Below are 17,783 nucleotides of genomic sequence, written 5' to 3' on the forward strand. Positions count from 1 at the left end.
ACACACACACACACACACACACACTCAACTTTTTCAACTTAACTAATCAAGATTCAATATCATGATTGACCATAACATCATCATTCATACTTATTGGCAATCAATTTTCTTTTGAACTGTATTATACTTGGTAAGACATTATCAATCTAAAATGAGCAATTGTAGTGTTCTGGACTAGCTAAGTGGCTATTTTATTATTTATTTATTTATTAGAATGAATCAGCTCAATGTTTAACCATTTCATTTATTCAAAACAACATTTTGATATGAAAATCTCTTAAATTTTCCATTGCATATTATGTAGTTAAAAATGTTCATGTTACAGGACTCAGAGACATTATTAAAATTATGACCCTGATGAACAAAAATTGCATACACTTCATCACTTGGGGTAATTTATTTTGTCATATGATTAATTCAAATTTCCTGAGAAGACTTTTATGATTAAAGACAGATTGTATCCAGGATTAATTACACTCCTTCCTTTTTTTTCTTCCTAGTTTGCCTTTACCTTTGTTCATACATAGACTTACATGTTATGGATACAGTTTATAAAATTTTTCTTGGTGCTTTTGCATTTCCTGTCTAAGGAAGTTTATTAAATAAAACAAGCCATCTAGAAAAAAAAACACACACGGCATCTTTTGCTATTTTGTAAAAAGAGTTTTAATGCTTAGCTCAAGGACGAGATTGTATCTGCATTTAAATTTAATAACAACAACTTCAAAGATACACAAAAATTCATTTGCATATGTTACAACTGGAAGAATTTATGTGTTTAGTTCACACATATTAAAATTAAATGTAAAATGCCCCTAAGAGAATTTATTTATCTTTTGATGTTTTCTGTAGGGATAATTTATGTTTTGAATTTAAGCACTCACAAAAAAAAGGAAAGAAAACTGAAAATAATGTATGTTTCAATACTCTGATTCATTGGTAGGGCACAAATATATCTAAATATAGTAAATGAGTGTTTTCTTTATTTTCCACTTTAATGGCCCTATTTCTGCATCTTCACATAAGCTCTACCCATATTTTTAAAATTGAAAAGATATAGTCACCTTTTTTCAGATAACAATGTGTGTCATTTCATGTTCTGTAAACTTTCCTCTTGAGCATTTCAGTAAATATTTAAACAACATTTACTTTATTACCTGCCTTCATTGAAAATATATTATTTTATCACACAGTATATTGTGATTACAGTTTCCCCTCCCTCTACTTCTTCCAGTTTCCTCCTATCTCTCCTCATATGCAGAGCCAGTCCCTCTCTGTTTCTAATTAAAAAAGAACAGAGTTCTTATTTTTTTTAATTTTATGTACCATCTCCAGTTACCTCCCTTTCTCCTGCCCCCTCTTTCCACAATCCCACCCTTATCCACTCCTCAGAGGGGGTAAGGCCTCCCTTAGAGAGTCAACAATGTCTGACATACCAATTTGAGGCAGGGCCTAGTACCTTCCCCCTGCATCAAGGTATCCCTCCATAGAGAATGGGCTCTAAAAAGCCTGAAGAACAGGCTTCTATGAGATAACAGCCAAGAATTACAAAATAAAATTCAATAAGATTTAAAAAAATCCCATCACATCAAAGTTGGACAAAGCAAACCAGCAGAAGAAAAAGAGCCCAAGAAAAGGCACAAGAATCAGAGACCTACTTGTTCACACACTCAGGAGTCTATTAAAAATACTAAAGAAACAGCTATTATATATATGTAGAAGATGTGGTGCAGACCCATGTGGGCCGTGTGCATGCTGCTTTAGGCTCTGTGAGTTCATATGTGCTCTTTCCACCTTCTCTTTGACAGGGTTCCTTGAGCTCTAAGGGAAGAGATTTGATGGAGACATCTCATTTATAGCATGTGCTCCAATATGCTCTGTGTGTGTGTGTGTGTGTGTGTGTGTGTGTGTGTGTGTGTGTGTGAGAGAGAGAGAGAGAGAGAGAGAGAGAGAGATGCATGACTATGGGTCTCTGTATTTGTTCCCATCTGCTGCAGTAGTGTTTCTAGTATCACTGTTTAGATATACTCAAAGAACACATTTTCAGTACCTTAAGAAGAGTTCAGTTTCTCTTCATAATCAATAATGCTGTATTGACCAACTGTTGGCTCTAAAACAATTATAGCAATATGCAAGTATTATGCAAGTATTTACTGGTACTTTATCATATAAGGTTTAACAAGCCTTTTTATAAGTGGTATTTATTATGGAACTTAATATAAATGCCTCGTGAATTGCATTTTACACAAAATGATCTTCCTTATGTCAGAAAACAGAAAACAGAAACAACATTTGCATCTTTTCCTAGAATCATCCCATTCTTTTTCATAATCAAGTTTTCAAGTAACTCTTAGATCTTAGTATTACTCTGAGTCTAACTCTTTTCTGTTTGTGGGGTCCCAGAGAGGTTTCCTAGTGAGATCTGAGCTTGCTTTACCCAGTAGGGCTACATAAGGGGATGGCATGACCATGTGCGTGGTCACCAGTTGTTTAGAAGGGTCTGTACTTGGTGATGTGGTATGCTTTGATCTAGCAAGTGAGACGTTTTTTGCCCTTCTCCTTGAAGAAAGTCCTTTTGAAGAGACAGAAAGGGCCATTGGGTATTGACCCAAATCCTCCCAAAGCTATCCTGTGTTTCTGTCTGTCTCAACTCCACTATCTTTCTGTCTACAAGTTTCTCATCCCTTTCTCCTCAAGAGTACAGTAGATAAAAGTGGAAGCTGACCTCCCACATCTATCCTAATTCATTTCTACATTTAGCAACCTGTTTTCTGAAGGATTTTTTAATGTTTTGAAAATCCCATCAATGCATGACTGGTCACTTGTTTTTGGAATGTTCTCATCTTTCATTGGCACTAAAGCACTCACACTGAAATATACTGAGAGCACAGGCAATGATATTATTGCTGAGGAGTTGCTTTAACAAACAAATAAAGGAGGTTTATTTATTTATTTATTTATTTATTTATTTATTTATTTATTTTTACGAAATGCAAAATTGAGTAGTTGGACAAAGGGAAAATGTAGACATGAGGACCAAATGTAGGGCAAATCTGCCTTCTACTTAAAATCTGGTCTTCAACTGTAGAAGAATATTGTGGTACTTTTCTTGTGTTGAGAAGGTGGCAGCTGTCAAAACTTGATGGTTATCAAAGCCACCTTAAGTCAGGAGGTTTGAATTATTGTCTTGAAAAGTCAAATAATGAAATCATGGCCTGCTGAAGGTGAATTTTTAAAATAAGTTCATTATATATCCACATGAGGGAGATTAAGGGAGAGGGAGCCATGTCATTTGAGTCATGCATGAGGATCAGCCTTGTGGTGGACAAACACGTACATGAACCCAAAGGCCAGTGGGTGAGTCAGAGAAAGATTGAGGAAGCTCATAATACCAGAAAAGGTATCCTTGAGTTCCAGCCAGTGCCCAAAAAGGAGAGAAAGGAGAGGAAAGTGGGAAATTTGCTCCTTTATGGTTAGGACTCAGAAAAGTGGGCAGACCCAACAGAACCCTACAAAGCTTATATATAGCAACTGTACTACCTGCTTGTGTGTGTGCACTAACAAAGACTTTTTTCTTAATTTGTGTTCAATTACTTTTTATTTAATTTTTTCTTTATTATTATGGGTTTTAAATTTTATACGTCAGCCATGGGTTCCCTTGTCCTCCCCCCTCCCGCCTCCACCCCCAACTTCCCTCCAACCCCTCCCCTTCATTCCCATGTCCTCCATGATCAAGGCACCCTTGGGGATTCATTTAAACATGGTGGATTCAGTACAGGCAGGTACTGTCACCTCCTTCCTGGCTGAGCATGTGTCCCTGTGTAAGCCCAAGGTTCCAAACAGCCAGCTCATGCACTAAGGACAGGTCCTGGTCCCACAGCCTGGATGCCTCCCAAACAGATCAAGCTATTCAATCGCCTCACTTATCCAGAGGGCCTGATCCAGCTGGGGGCTCCACAGCCTTTGGTTCATAATCCATGTGCTTCCATTCGTTTGGCTACTTGTCCATGTGCTTTTTGCAATCTTGGATTCAATAATTCACGCTCTTGCAGACCCTCCTCTTTCTCGCCAGTTGGACACCTGGAGCTCCACCTGGGTCTCTGGATCCACCTGGGCCAAGGATCTCTGCATCCACTTCCATCAGTTATTGGATGAGAGTTCCAAGAGGACTGTTAAGGTGTTTCGCTATCTGATCACCAGAATAGGTCAGATCAGGCTTTCTCTCGACCATTGCCAGCAGACTACAGAGGATATATCATTGTGGATTTCTGGGGACCTCTCGAGCACTCTGCCTATTCCTGTTCTCACGTGGTCTTCATTTATCATGGTCTGTTATTCCTCATTCTTCCTTTCTGTTCTTGATCCAGCTGGGATCTCCTGATCCCCTAAGCTTTCTTTCCCTCAAATCTTGCCCTTCATTACTCCCACTGTCGTCCATGTTGTTCATGTAGATCTCATCCATTTCTCTGTCATTGGGTGATCCCTGGGTCTTTCCTAGGGTCCCGTTTTCTAGGTAGCCTCCATGGATATTCTGATGGAAGATTAAACCAACATGCAAGACATGTTGGAGTTACTGCCTTTTGAATGAATTGGCTGTTTCTTGTTGCAGATTTCTTGTATGAAGCCATAGCTCCTTCCCTCCTATTACAACTTTGGAATGTATTGTCATCGCTTCACAATGTATGGATCATTTATAAGACACAGTTTCCCCTATGCATCGGTACATTTGGATGACTTTCCCCAGCTATGTGTGAAAGTAGCCACATAGTCAAAACCTGTGTTCTGAATAAACAGATCTTTGTTACATTTCCCATTATAAACTTAGAAATCTGCCCCCTGCAATTATCCTTATGGCAGGACATTTGGTCAGAAAAATACAAATGGATCACAACTGGAGCCTTCACAAGACAGGCTCAAGGACAAAATCATGACACTCTGAGTTTGTTAGCCCTCAGAGATAGGAAGAGTAGAGTGCCCTGGATTCATTCTGCCAGCAGATAAGGGAATTGCCAACCTCCCACTAATCTTCAACAAATTCTTATCTCTTTGTACCTACTTTCACCTCAGTTTATTGGTTAGCTTATTATCTAGCCAAATTTAGGACTATAGTATTATGCATGAATTCCCCTTTCCCCTTCTTAGATTTCCCATTTGATTTAAGGTCCCTTTCCTCTTGTGCACCCTAATAAACTTATCTGGGATCAGAGAACAGAACAGCCACTAGATATAGAGGCCAGAAAATGGTGGCACACACGCCTTTAATCCTATCACTTGGGAGGCAGAGATCCATTTGGATCATTGTGAGTTCAAAGCCACACTGGAAGCAGCCAGGCATGGTAACTCATGCCTTTAATCCCAGGAAGTAATGGCAGAAAGCAGAAAGGTATATAAAGCATGAGGACCAGGAATTAGGCTGGCTAAGCTTTTAGGCTTTTGAGCAGCACAGTTCAGCTGAGATCCATTCCAGATGCAACTCAGAGGGTTCCACTCTGAGGAAACAGGATCAGCTGAGGAACTGGTGAGGTAAGGAAGCTGTGGCTTATTCTGCTTCTCTGATCTTCCAGCACTCACTACAAATCTGGATCCAGGTTTGTTTTTATTAATAAGACCTTTTAAGATTCCTGCTACACTCTCCCTCTCATTTGTCCCCATTCCCTTTAAGAATATACTGAGGTTTTAATAAGTCACTTCCACCTTAAGTCATAGAGAAAGCTTGACAGTCACTGCCTGGTGCAGTTCTTATCTGCTTTTATGACCCTGAAAGAATTCAAGCCTTGTAGCCTTGCTTTGGCCAGAGAATTGCTGATTGTATATGTATAAAAACTGCAAACTTTAGAGACTCAGGGAAGAACAAAGAGAGACATGCAATGAAGTATGGTGTGAGAAGGTTCATTCTTTCACCGTCAGATATTAGTTTTTACCCCACTTATTGTAGAATCTCTTTTTAACTCTAAACAAAGGCTTTAACGCAGGCATTTAAAAGTCTTTGTTGTGTACCAGTCTAGTCATCTTTGTTTTACATCTAGTATCCTACTATGAGTGAGTACATACCATGTTTGTCCTTCTGAGTCTGGGTTACCTCACTCAGGATGATTTTTTTCCACCCATTTTGATCCACCCATTTGCCTGCAAAACTCATGATGTCATTGTTTTTCTCTGCTGAGTAGTACTCCATTGTGTATATGTACCATATTTTCTTTATCCATTCTTCAGTTGAAGGGCATCTAGGTTGTTTCCAGGTTCTGGCTATTACAAACAAAGCTTATACGAACATAGCTGAGCAAATGTCCTTGTGGTATGATTGAGCATTCCTTGGGTATATGCCCAAGAGTGCTGTAGCTGGGTCTTGGGGGAGATGGATTCCCAATTTTCTAAGGAAGCACCATAAAGTGGCTGTACAAGCTTGCATTCCCACCAGCAGTGGAGGAAAGTTCCCCTTGCTCCACATCCTCTCCAGCATAAGCTGTCTTCTGTGCTTTTGAGCTTAACCATTCTGACAGGTGTAAGGTGGTATCTCAGAGTCGTTTTGATTTGCATTTCCTGGATAATTAGGGATGTTGAGCAATTCCTTAAATGTTTTTCAGCCATTTGAACTTTCTCTGGAGAATTCTCTGTTTAGTTCTATAGCCCATTTCTTAATTAGACTGTTGGGCATTTTGATGTCTAATTTCTTGAGTTCTTTATATATTCTGGATATCAGCCCTCTGTCAGATGTGGGGCTGGTGAAGACCTTTTCCCATTCAGTAGGCTGTTGCTTTGTCTTGTTGACCATGTCCTTTGCTCTACAAAAGCTTCTCAGTTTTAACAGGTCCCATTGATTGATTGTTTCTCTCAGTGTCTGTGCTACTGGTGTTATATTTGGAAAGTGATCTCCTGTGCCAATGAGTTCAAGAGTACTTCCTACTTTCTCTACTACCAGGTTCAGAGTAGCTGGATTTATGTTGAGGTCTTTGATCCACTTGGACTTAAGTTTTGTGCATGGTGACAGATATGGATCTATTTGCAGCCTTCTACACATTGACATCCAGTTATAATATACCAGCACCATTTGTTGAAGATGCTTTCTTTTTTCCATTGTACATTTTTGACTTCTTTGTCAAAAATTATATGTTCATAGGTGTGCGGGTTAATGTCAGGGTCTTCAATTCGATTCCTTTGGTCCACATGTCGGTTTTTATGCCAGTACCAAGCTGTTTTTATTACAGTAGGTGTATAGTAGAGCTTGAGTATTATTCTTTCCAGATCTGTGAAGAATTGTGTTGGTAATTTGATGGGAATTGCGTTGAATCTATAGATTGTTTTTGGTTAAGATTGCCATTTTTACTATGTTAATCCTGCCTATCCATGAGCATGGGAGATCTTTTACCTTGTTTCTATTTCCTTCACTGCTTCTCCTTGGCATCATGATGTCCCCATCATTTTCTCGTTTTATTCTGACCCTCAAATACCAGTTGTCTTAGAGCGAGTTACAGATAAACCCTGCCTTATGATTGTAATCGCTTAGTCTGTACTGGCAAATTGTGAACATGAATATGTTGTTTTAAAAGGAATCTTTTAAAGTACATACAATGTCTAGCTATTTCTTGCTAATATTGAATGTTTTTCATAGCAACACTCAATTGATATTTAATTAATTAATCTTGTTTCCCTCAATCTATTTTGTAGAGGCTAAAGATAGATATAAAGAGGGGGAGAAAGGGAAGATTTAAGAAAAAACACACTTGAAAGGTATCCACTGCAAACAGCTTTTAGGAGAAAATGTAAGAGTGAATTTAATAGTAGTACAGCAAGTCTAGAATATGTGGAGCACTAATCAATGTCAAATGAGAAAGTGATCAAGAGTGCCTAATGAGAGGTTGGGGATTTAGTTCAGTGGTAGAGTGCTTGCCTAGCAAACACAAGGCTCTGGGTTCAAACCTCAGCTCAAAAAAAAAAAAAAAAAAAAAAAAGAAGAGTGCCTAATGAAGTTCATCCTTAGACTTCTTGCAACAGTATGGGGGTTTGCACACCACTGTTTGCTAGTGAGAGGTGAACAGGCTGAGTTTCCAGGTAACCAACTATAATGGACTATTTATTATGCTGACTGTCTACACTACCTCTCTTAAATATTTAATCAAATACTACCAATTAGGAAAAAGGAAGGGAGGCGGAGGGAATCCAGAGTAGGAACAAATATGTAATAGAGAAAGTTAACAGATGGGATTACATGGTATACATAATAACAAACAAACAAAAAAGAATGCAATGTATTACATTGTTAATATATCCCAATTAAACTACACTGAAAAACAATACTTAGGTATTACTATGAATAAATTAGTAAGATTCATAATCCAAGACTTTAGGTGACTTTAAGTAAGAGAAATAGCTTGGGTAATCCCTGAGGTCTGCTACTGGTTGCAAAGCCTTAAGGCAGAGATGAAGCTTTATAATGTAAATGACAGTGATAAAAAACTGAAATGGAGGTGGAAATTGTGGAGATAAAAGAAGACAAAATTCTTCTGAGATGTCCACCGAGTTTATTCTGCTCATGATCTCTTCCTCACTTCTGCCTGTGGAGTTAGGGACACATCCCTCAAAATAACGTTGTCTACACACACACATTCCAACAGGTAGGTTTTTCTGTTTGTTTGCTTTTATGCTATACATAAACATTCTATGGCTGAATATGTATGTGCATAAATGTGTTTTATGCTATATGTACTTTCTATAAGTTTTGCTTCTCTGACGGAATGCATCTGGTTATACCTTCTAAATGGGAAAGCAATATCTGTGCTTCATTTACCGTTTAGCCACTTACTGCAGATAGAAACTAAGAACAGAGATAAGATTTAGATGAACTAAAGAGGAATTAAACTGTGCTTCTAAAATGTCTACACAACTATATTTTAATTTGGCAATCTTAGATTGTTTACTTAATTGCAGACTATTATAGAATAAATAAGCCTATGTTTTGCTTGAGGTATTATGAGTCACTGGAATCCTTTCAATAATACAAAAGCTTGTTTTTATCATTGCTACAGGACAACACTTCCAATGAATAAAAATATAATTTCAGGAAGGATTTGGACATTTATGCATTTAGTCAAGTAGACCATAAAGATGAAGCAAACACATCTGGATACGTTCAAGTTTATCACTTCACAACTACCAGTCATGGTGTCTTTAAATAGGAGGCCAGAATACTGCCAATATGAAAAGCAAAGGATTCTCAAAGGAGGTTACCCAGAAGTGGCTGTATAATATACGTGACAAATTATTTTTAAAGCTGGTATTCTTCTGGGCCAGGTCAAACTTGACCCTGTCATTGTATGAAACTTGAATGAGTCTCTTAGAACTTCAGTTCTTTACTCTCAGAAGGAAGTACTAATTTATACTTAGAAAATTCTGATTTTACATGTTGCTTTTTCTTTTAGAGATAAGAGAATTATGTGTATTCGGTTTGTTATAGTCATAATTATTGCTAAATGAAAACATTTCATGCTGAATAACAACCTATAAATGGATAACAACCTCAAAATGGATGTGGAAAAAATGACTTACTCTAAGAAACAGCACATAAACTTCACTTAAAATGAAACACTAGTTTCATGTGCTAGCTGATATAGGCCCCAAGTAGTTCTGTTCCTGGATGTAAAAGTATGAATGAATTCTTACTTAAAATGCCTCATAACCCATTAGTCATTCAATTTCACTACAGATTTACATTTGAAACTGTTCTTAATAAACTCAATTTTGTTAATTAATTTGCTCAAGATTTCAATGCAAATATATTTTGAAATTCATCTACCCTAGAAAAGTCAAGGAAGGTAGCACATACAACATCCATATAAAACAACACAAAATTCCTTAATTTTCACCACACTTTTCCATTACTCTGTATTTTGCCTCCTATAATAATATTCATCTTGGTCAAGATTAAATTTGGTGTGATTCAGACAAAAGAAACACTTCTAGTTAAGTCATGTGACCTTTCTCTGACAATAATACAAGTATTAGAGTGTCATCTTCTGCTTTATTCATAGTTGTGTGATGTTTATATTCTATTGGGGATTAATTTTGTATTGCCTATTGCTGTGGATATCACTCTGTGTAAATAAAGTTCTGATTGGCCAGTGGCCAGGCAGGAAGTATAGGCGGGACAAGAGAGAAGAGAATTCTGGGAAGTAGAAAGCTGGAGAGGGACACCACCAGCCGCCGCAATGAAAAGCAACATGTAAAGATACTGGTAAGCCACAAGCCATGTGGCAAAGTATAGACTAACAGAAATGGGTTAATTTAAGATAGAAGAAGTAGATAACAAGAAGCCTGCCACGGCCATACAGTTTCTAAACAATGTAAGTTTCTGTGTGTTTACTTGTTTGGGTCTGAGTGACTATGGGACTGGTGGGTAAGAGAGATTTGTCCTGACTGGGCCAGGCAGGAGAACTCTAACTACAAATGGCATGCAATGTGTTGGCAAGAGTTTCCACCTAAAACCTGACAAAAAAGACTCTAAAACAGAGCTAAAACCAGCTTCCTAGTTGTCTCTCTCAAGTTAGTGGCAGCCTGTGGTTTGAGCTACTATGGCGGGTTCCTGGCATGTGCGTCTGACCTGCAGTGTGCCAGAATGAGGAGTCTACAAGCAGCACTTTACTCTGCTGCATGGTGGATTTAGCCTTTGCTAGTTAAAAAACAAAAAGTTTCTGGGCTATGCACTGCTTTGCTAGAACTGCTTCTAGACCCAGAGCTGGTGGTAAACTGTACCACTGCCATGTTGGGAAACTGAGGTGGGTGGAACCAACAGCCACAGTGGCGTTTCAGTCTTACAAAGATGGATATTACACAGAGAATCTGGTTTGTCTTGTCTTTGGGATTTTTTACTGCAGAAAAAGATTTGATCATAAAAGCTGTTGAGTTAAACAAATATGTAAATTTTAAAGGTACCTTGACTTCAAAATTTGGATATAAGGACATGTTGCTTTGGAAAAGAGTCTCTGCTTTTGTTTCCACAGAAAGCCAGAGGCTGTGGATTTGTTCCAGATTAAGATACATCAGGTTTGATCAGCCAAGACCCCCTGAAAGATCTCCAATGACACCATGGCCCAGATGATCCAACATCCAGAATGGTTTCTAGGCAACTGGCTCAGAGGTTCACCCTAATGGACTACTTCATAATCCTAAAATTTTCTTTGTGTCCCCATAAGATACAGTGCCCCCCTCCAGCAGGAAGTAGTAAGAAAAACTACGCCCAAATTCCCAACTGGCTTTGGAGATGGAATTGGCTCACTCCTTCTCTAAACCCAAGCACATTGTTAAAAGAAAAGGTTAAGAGATTCTTGTGTCCCAAATCAGAAGAGCCCTCTGGTGTGGGACAGAGAAAAACCAATATTTTATTTAAAACAGGTTGATTATAAATGCAATCTCTTTCTAAAGATAAAAAGGGGATATGATATAGATATGATAGGATGAAAGGGTAGATTAATGAACTTACTTCTAAAAGAGCAACAACTCATTTAAAATGTTTTACATTGGTATAGATTTTAGTCTATTGATACAAACTTAAAGTTAATTTTGGTATACTATGTGTATATTTCTACTTGTGTTTAAGGTATTATGTTTGTATAGCTCATTTTAAATTGAAATGGATAACTAAAAATAGATTAATAATTAGTCATCTATGGTAATCATACTCGTAGCCACGTTAGTTATGTCTTCTAGATATACATAGAGATATTTCAGATAGATAGGTAATCTTCGAATACTTCAAAGACCTATAGAATATGGCATTTAAAATACTTTTGAAATTTAGACTTTCTGGACAGTGAGACATGTCTGCTCCTGGCAGCACCAATTTACCTCAGAGAGGAGGATGGGCATTGAAAACACTTCATATGGAGTTTATCTTCACCTTGGCAAAAATAGCCTTTTGGGCAAGAAACTGTTCTTGCCTGGACTGCTTGATCAACTGGACATGCAGGACCCATAGAAAGGTGACCACTAAACTTTGCTTGACAAAATGGTCCTTCAGGTTCCTGCTTCGCAGAGGAAACTGCCAGACATTCTACAGGACACTGAGAAGTGACCAAGAGACTCTAGCCCTGTGGGCTGAAGACAAATGCCCCAACTTTACAAAGGAACATTAGGTGACTGTCCAGGATGCCAGCTGTCTCTGTCTACTCTTGCAAGACTCCCGAAAAATGCTTGCATCCTTCTCCCAGTTCTCAGGTAATTTTATATCCTTCTGAGGTCTTTGATGTGGTTGAAGACTAGATAGTTATAATTTCCTCAATTATGATAAAAGATAAGTGAGATATAAAAGTTTAGAGTCACAAATATAAGATAGATAGGATATCTTCTTTAATATTGTAGCTGTAATTCTTGCTTGATAATTGTTTTGTTATCTGTAATTTTACTATGTGAAAATTAACCTTCCTTTTTTAACAAAAAAGGAAAGAGGAAGTGCTGTGGATATCACTCTGTGTAAATAAAGTTCTGATTGGCCAATGGCCAGGCAGGAAGTATAGGCGGGACAAGAGAGAAGAGAATTCTTGGAAGTAGAAAGCTGGAGAGGGACACCACCAGCCGCCGCAATGAAAAGCAACATGTAAAGATACTGGTAAGCCACAAGCCATGTGGCAAAGTATAGACTAACAGAAATGGGTTAATTTAAGATAGAAGAAGTAGATAACAAGAAGCCTGCCACGGCCATACAGTTTCTAAACAATGTAAGTTTCTGTGTGTTTACTTGGTTGGGTCTGAGCGTCTGGCGGGTAAGAGAGATTTGTCCTGACTGGGCCAGGCAGGAAAACTCTAACTACAGCCTATGTATATTTGAAGCATTCAAGTGTAAGACAAATTGCTAAATGATTTTATTAATAAAAAACCCAGAGCCAGACATTGGGGAGAAACTGAGAGATCGGAGAAGCAGAAAGAAGCCAGCCACATTCCTACCACTTGGAAATCATCAGCTAAAGAGAGACCTATTTCCTATATTCCAAAGCTATATGCCTTTCTGTCCCTTCCCAAACTTTGTCCAGCTACATCTCTTCCTGTTTGTCTGAACAGACCTCCAGACCTCCATGGTTAACTAGTGTTGGAATTTAAGGCTTGTGCCACTATGCCTGGCTCTGTTTCCAGTGTAGCCTTGAACTCACAGAGATCTGGATGGATCTCTACCTCCTGAATGCTAGGATTAAAGGCATGTACTGCCATTGTTTGACTTCTGTTTTTAATATTGTGGCTGGCTTTTTCCTCTGATCTTCAGGTAAGCTTTATTAGAGTGTAAAAATGGAATATCACCAAATTTCCCCTTTTTTTTGTCTAAGATAAAAAAGTTGTAACTAATATAAGAAAAACTATACATAATAAGTACAATAATTATATACAATATATACAGGCAATAAATACATCAACAATGTCTAGTCCATTTGCCTTTGACAAATTCAGTGAAAATATTCCATTTTCTATCCTATTTTGGTGAGTCCAAAATGTACCTGATTCACTTTCTGCCCTAACTTGTATTACTAACCAACAGCTATCTTTTATATCTTTCAAACTTATACACTTTACTGTAACATGAATCTTAAAAGGTCTCATTAATAAAAACAAACCCAGAGCCAGGTATTGGGATGAATTCTGAAAGATCAGAGAGGCAGAACCAGCCACAGCTAACATCACCTCACCAATTTCTCAGCTCATCTCATTTCCTCACATTGGAAGCCTCTGTTACCTCATCCAAATGGATCTCAGCTGAACTGCTGCTCAAAAGCCTAAAAGATTAACAGACTCTAGTTCCTGGTTTTCACACCTTATATACCTTTCTGCTTCCTGACATCATTTCCTGGGATTAAAGGCATGTGTCACTATGCCTGGCTGTTTCCAGTGTGGCTTTGAACTCACAGAGATCTGGATGAATCTCTGCCTACAGAATGCTAGGATTAAAGTTGTGTGTGTCACCATTATTTTATCTCTATGTCTAGTGGCTGTTCTGTTCTCTGACCCCAGATAACTTTATTAGGGTGCAAAATATATTGGGGAACACAATATCACCATACTTTAGTGAGTTTCTTTTCAGAAATTGCTAACAAGGAAAACTTTAATTATAACCATCTAATCTTCAACTCCCTCAGAGACCTGAGAAGGAAATAATATTACCTAGTAAAACAGGAAGTATAAGCAAGTGACTTCCAAAAAAATGTGAGGAATGACAGAAACAGTCAGTTTCTGCCTTGACAGTCACCTGAGGTTTCTCTGCAATGTTGGAGCACCCCATTTCCAGCCTACAGGCTTAGCATATCTGACAGACTTATCTGTGAAGCAGGATTTTCTAAAGAGCCTTCCTACCTTGTTTTGACAAGGACCAGCAGTCCTTTCTTTTGTGTCCCTCTTGTCCATTTTAGATAGCATACTGTCAGCAGTCAAGATGAGGGAACTTTCTTGCTGAGGGGCTAACTTTTGCCACAGTGAAAGTTAACTCCATGTGGAGTTTCTTCAGTGCCCATGATCATCTTTGAAGTAGATTGATGCTGCCAGTAGCAGACATGTCTCATAGTCATAAAAAAGAAAAAAATATGCTATTAAAATATCTTAAATGCCATAGTCTGAAGATCTCCAAAGTGTTTGAACATGACCTGTCTATATAAAATATATCTCTGTTTGACCTGGACCTAATATGACTGCAAGTTCGATCGTAATGACTAACGATTAAGTTTCATTTCTTTATTTCCTACACAGTTGGTAATAACTTTCAAGGCTTAGCAATTTGCACTACATTGTTAAATGAACTGTATAGGTACAATACCTTGAACAAGATTAGAAATATATGCACATTTTCTAGCAAAATCAATCTCAAATTTGTTGCAATATACAAAAGTCCAATCGAATGTAGAATATTTAAAACTAGTAGTTGCCTACTAAAAAGTAAATTCAATAATCTTTTTGTCCTATCAATCATGCCTGCTCTGTTGAAATCTGATTTACAGAGTCACATGTTAAGAAATAGCATGCTGATGTGAAGCTGGAGCATTATGTAGATTTCCTTAGGTAGACACTTGTGTGTTCAAATAGTATTTTCAGTCTGTAGTACACAAGTAAATAGCCACTTTAAGAATGATTGTCTGGTGTGTTTTTTATTTTTTATGCATTTGAAATATACATATAAGTGAGACGTTTTCTTATACACACTTTTCAGAAGGACCTCTGTTTTTTATTACTTTAACAGTAACTAAAATGTACATCAAAACAATATGAATTGTTATGAAAAACCACTCATTGTCACTTACATCATGAAAGTCTGTGTGGCTTGCCCAAGCCCATGCTGCTAAGGGACTTTCTGTTACAAGAAGAATGCACTTATCTTGAGGATATTACTAGTCTTTGTCAGTATCTGACATGTAGGCTATACATCAGGTGTGAATTAAATATTAACTACACAAATCCTGAGTTAATATGGGTGGAATCCTTTTATTACCTACTAGGTTATGACCATATGATGTCCTACTGTCATAAAATTCCACGTTTCCAACGTAAGTTCACATGAGCTCCAAGGAAAGGAAGGTAAACAATACTCAATGCTGTTGTAAATTTTCCTATGTGCTACATGCTATTCTAAATAGTTGATGTCCCTAAGTCAGTTGTTTCTCATAACAGCCAATGAAGAAGTTGTTACTACTATCATTTTCAAATAGATGATTGAGTCATTAAGGTAACTTTTTCTAGATTAAATATTTAGTACATGGCACAACTTTTGACTCAAGCATTGCTTCAATTTTTATGCCCTTTGCTACCCTATGATATTAAAATGATTTTGATATAAGAATGTTCACTGGACAAAAGGCTTCAAGCTCAGACATTTGCTTTTCAACTTAATTATAGCTGTGACTGTAAAATAGTTTTGATCCTCTTTTAGTTTATAATGTTTCCCAATGAGTAGATCAAGTGGAATACAAGTTTATAAAGTAGCCAGCCAAGTACACTGATCAAAATGTGTGCAAATACAATGTTGAAGACTTAATCTAGAATCAGTGAGTCCTTGGAAGACTAAGAAATACACTACTATTCCCCAAATATTCATAAAGCTCATCCCAAAATAGAATCATAAGAATATAAAATGTTTAGCATGGAATAAATGACTAAAAATATCAAACCAGCATATGAATATAAGTAAATATAGTGATGAGTAAACAATACTTAAAAAACAAACTTTGAAGGTAAATTTCTTAGAGACTAGGGGTGTAATTTTATTTACTTTCAAGAGAGTTGCTTGCTTGTTAAGCATGAGACTCAGTAGTGAAATAAGTTCTTCAAGATTATTGAAGAATAAATAAGGGTGATCAATAGGAGGCTGGTTGAAGACAAAGTCACGTGATCTGTGAATTATACACACTCCAGGAAGGGTTATATAAAAGCAAGCACTAGAAGCATGATTGTAGAAAATAGCAGTGAAGTAAATAGTCTCAATGTATGGCAAACAAAGGCAATTACAGTAGCTCATATTCACAAAAAATAAAAATGACTAAAATATACCCTAAAATACATCCTCGTACAGAAAACTTCCTAAGTAAAATGAACAAAAACATAAATATTGTGAACAAAAATATAAATATCTCTATACAGTGAAAATCAGTATGAACATATCACATGTGTACTTATGTTTCTCATTACTATTTTATAACTTTACAAAAATATTTAACTGAAAAATTTTAAATTACTTTTATTTATCAAATATATGTTTAAAATTCTATATTTAGGTATTCTTTATTTAATGAATGTGGTGCTTTTAGTGAACGACCCCCATAGGCTCATATATTTGAGTAGTTGGTCTGCAGTTTGTATAAATGTTTGAGAAGAATTAGAAAGTGTGACTGTTAGGATTCAGCTGCAGAATCAATGTTAGAATTTAGTAGCAGAGTGTTTAGAGTCTAGGCCAACAAAAGTTGTCATGTGAAGTTTACTGGGGGCAGAGAGAAGCAAAAGCCTTCTTGGAGTGGGGACATGAGAAAAAGACAAAGAGAGACAAAAGGAGACTGGAATACAAAGAGAAAGAGCAAGAGAGTCAGATCTCTGATGTGAGGAGGGACATTTTAAAGGGCAAGCCTGTGGAATAGGGCAATGAGCCACATTTGGTGGTGATGGGAGATGATGTGTCTGAGACCAGAGTACAGGTGAGAGAGTACCTGACGTTTAATGGTGACTCTACTGAAGGAAGTGTGCCACTGAGGGTGAACAGGTGCCATTCCCACTATCTCTGCTCATGGTTGCAAATCAAAAGAAAAAGTCTCAGCCTTTGCTCTCCTATCCTGGACTATAAACTTCTGAAACCATTAGCCCTAATTAAACATTTTCTTTTGTAGTCGTCTTGGTCATGGTGTCTTATCACAGCAATAAAAAGAAACTGAGACAGAAGTTGGTATCTAGTAGTGGTCCATTGTTAAAAGAGTCCAGACTGTGCTGGTTTTTGTGGAATGTAGAAGACTATGGGACCTTGAACTAGGTAAACAGTTGAATGCTGTAAGTGAGGTTTAACAGGCCAGGGAGGAATTTGGAAGACAACAGTGCTTAGAGTAATGTGAACAATGGAGGTCCAGCCCAAGAGGTCACATAAGGGAACAACATTATCAACTGTGGTAGAAACTGTTCTGATATTGTGAAAAGGGTCTATGCCTACTGCCCATTTCCTAAACATCTGCCTGAGGCTAAACTGAAAAAATATTGGATTAATTTCCTTTTGGAGGAGGTTTCAAAAAACCTAATATTAACACTGTCTTCTGGTTAATAGTAATCAGTCTTATGGAGGTCTACTG

This window comes from Onychomys torridus, chromosome 19 (genome assembly GCF_903995425.1).
Source record: "Onychomys torridus chromosome 19, mOncTor1.1, whole genome shotgun sequence".
NCBI classification, from domain to species: Eukaryota; Metazoa; Chordata; class Mammalia; order Rodentia; family Cricetidae; genus Onychomys; species Onychomys torridus.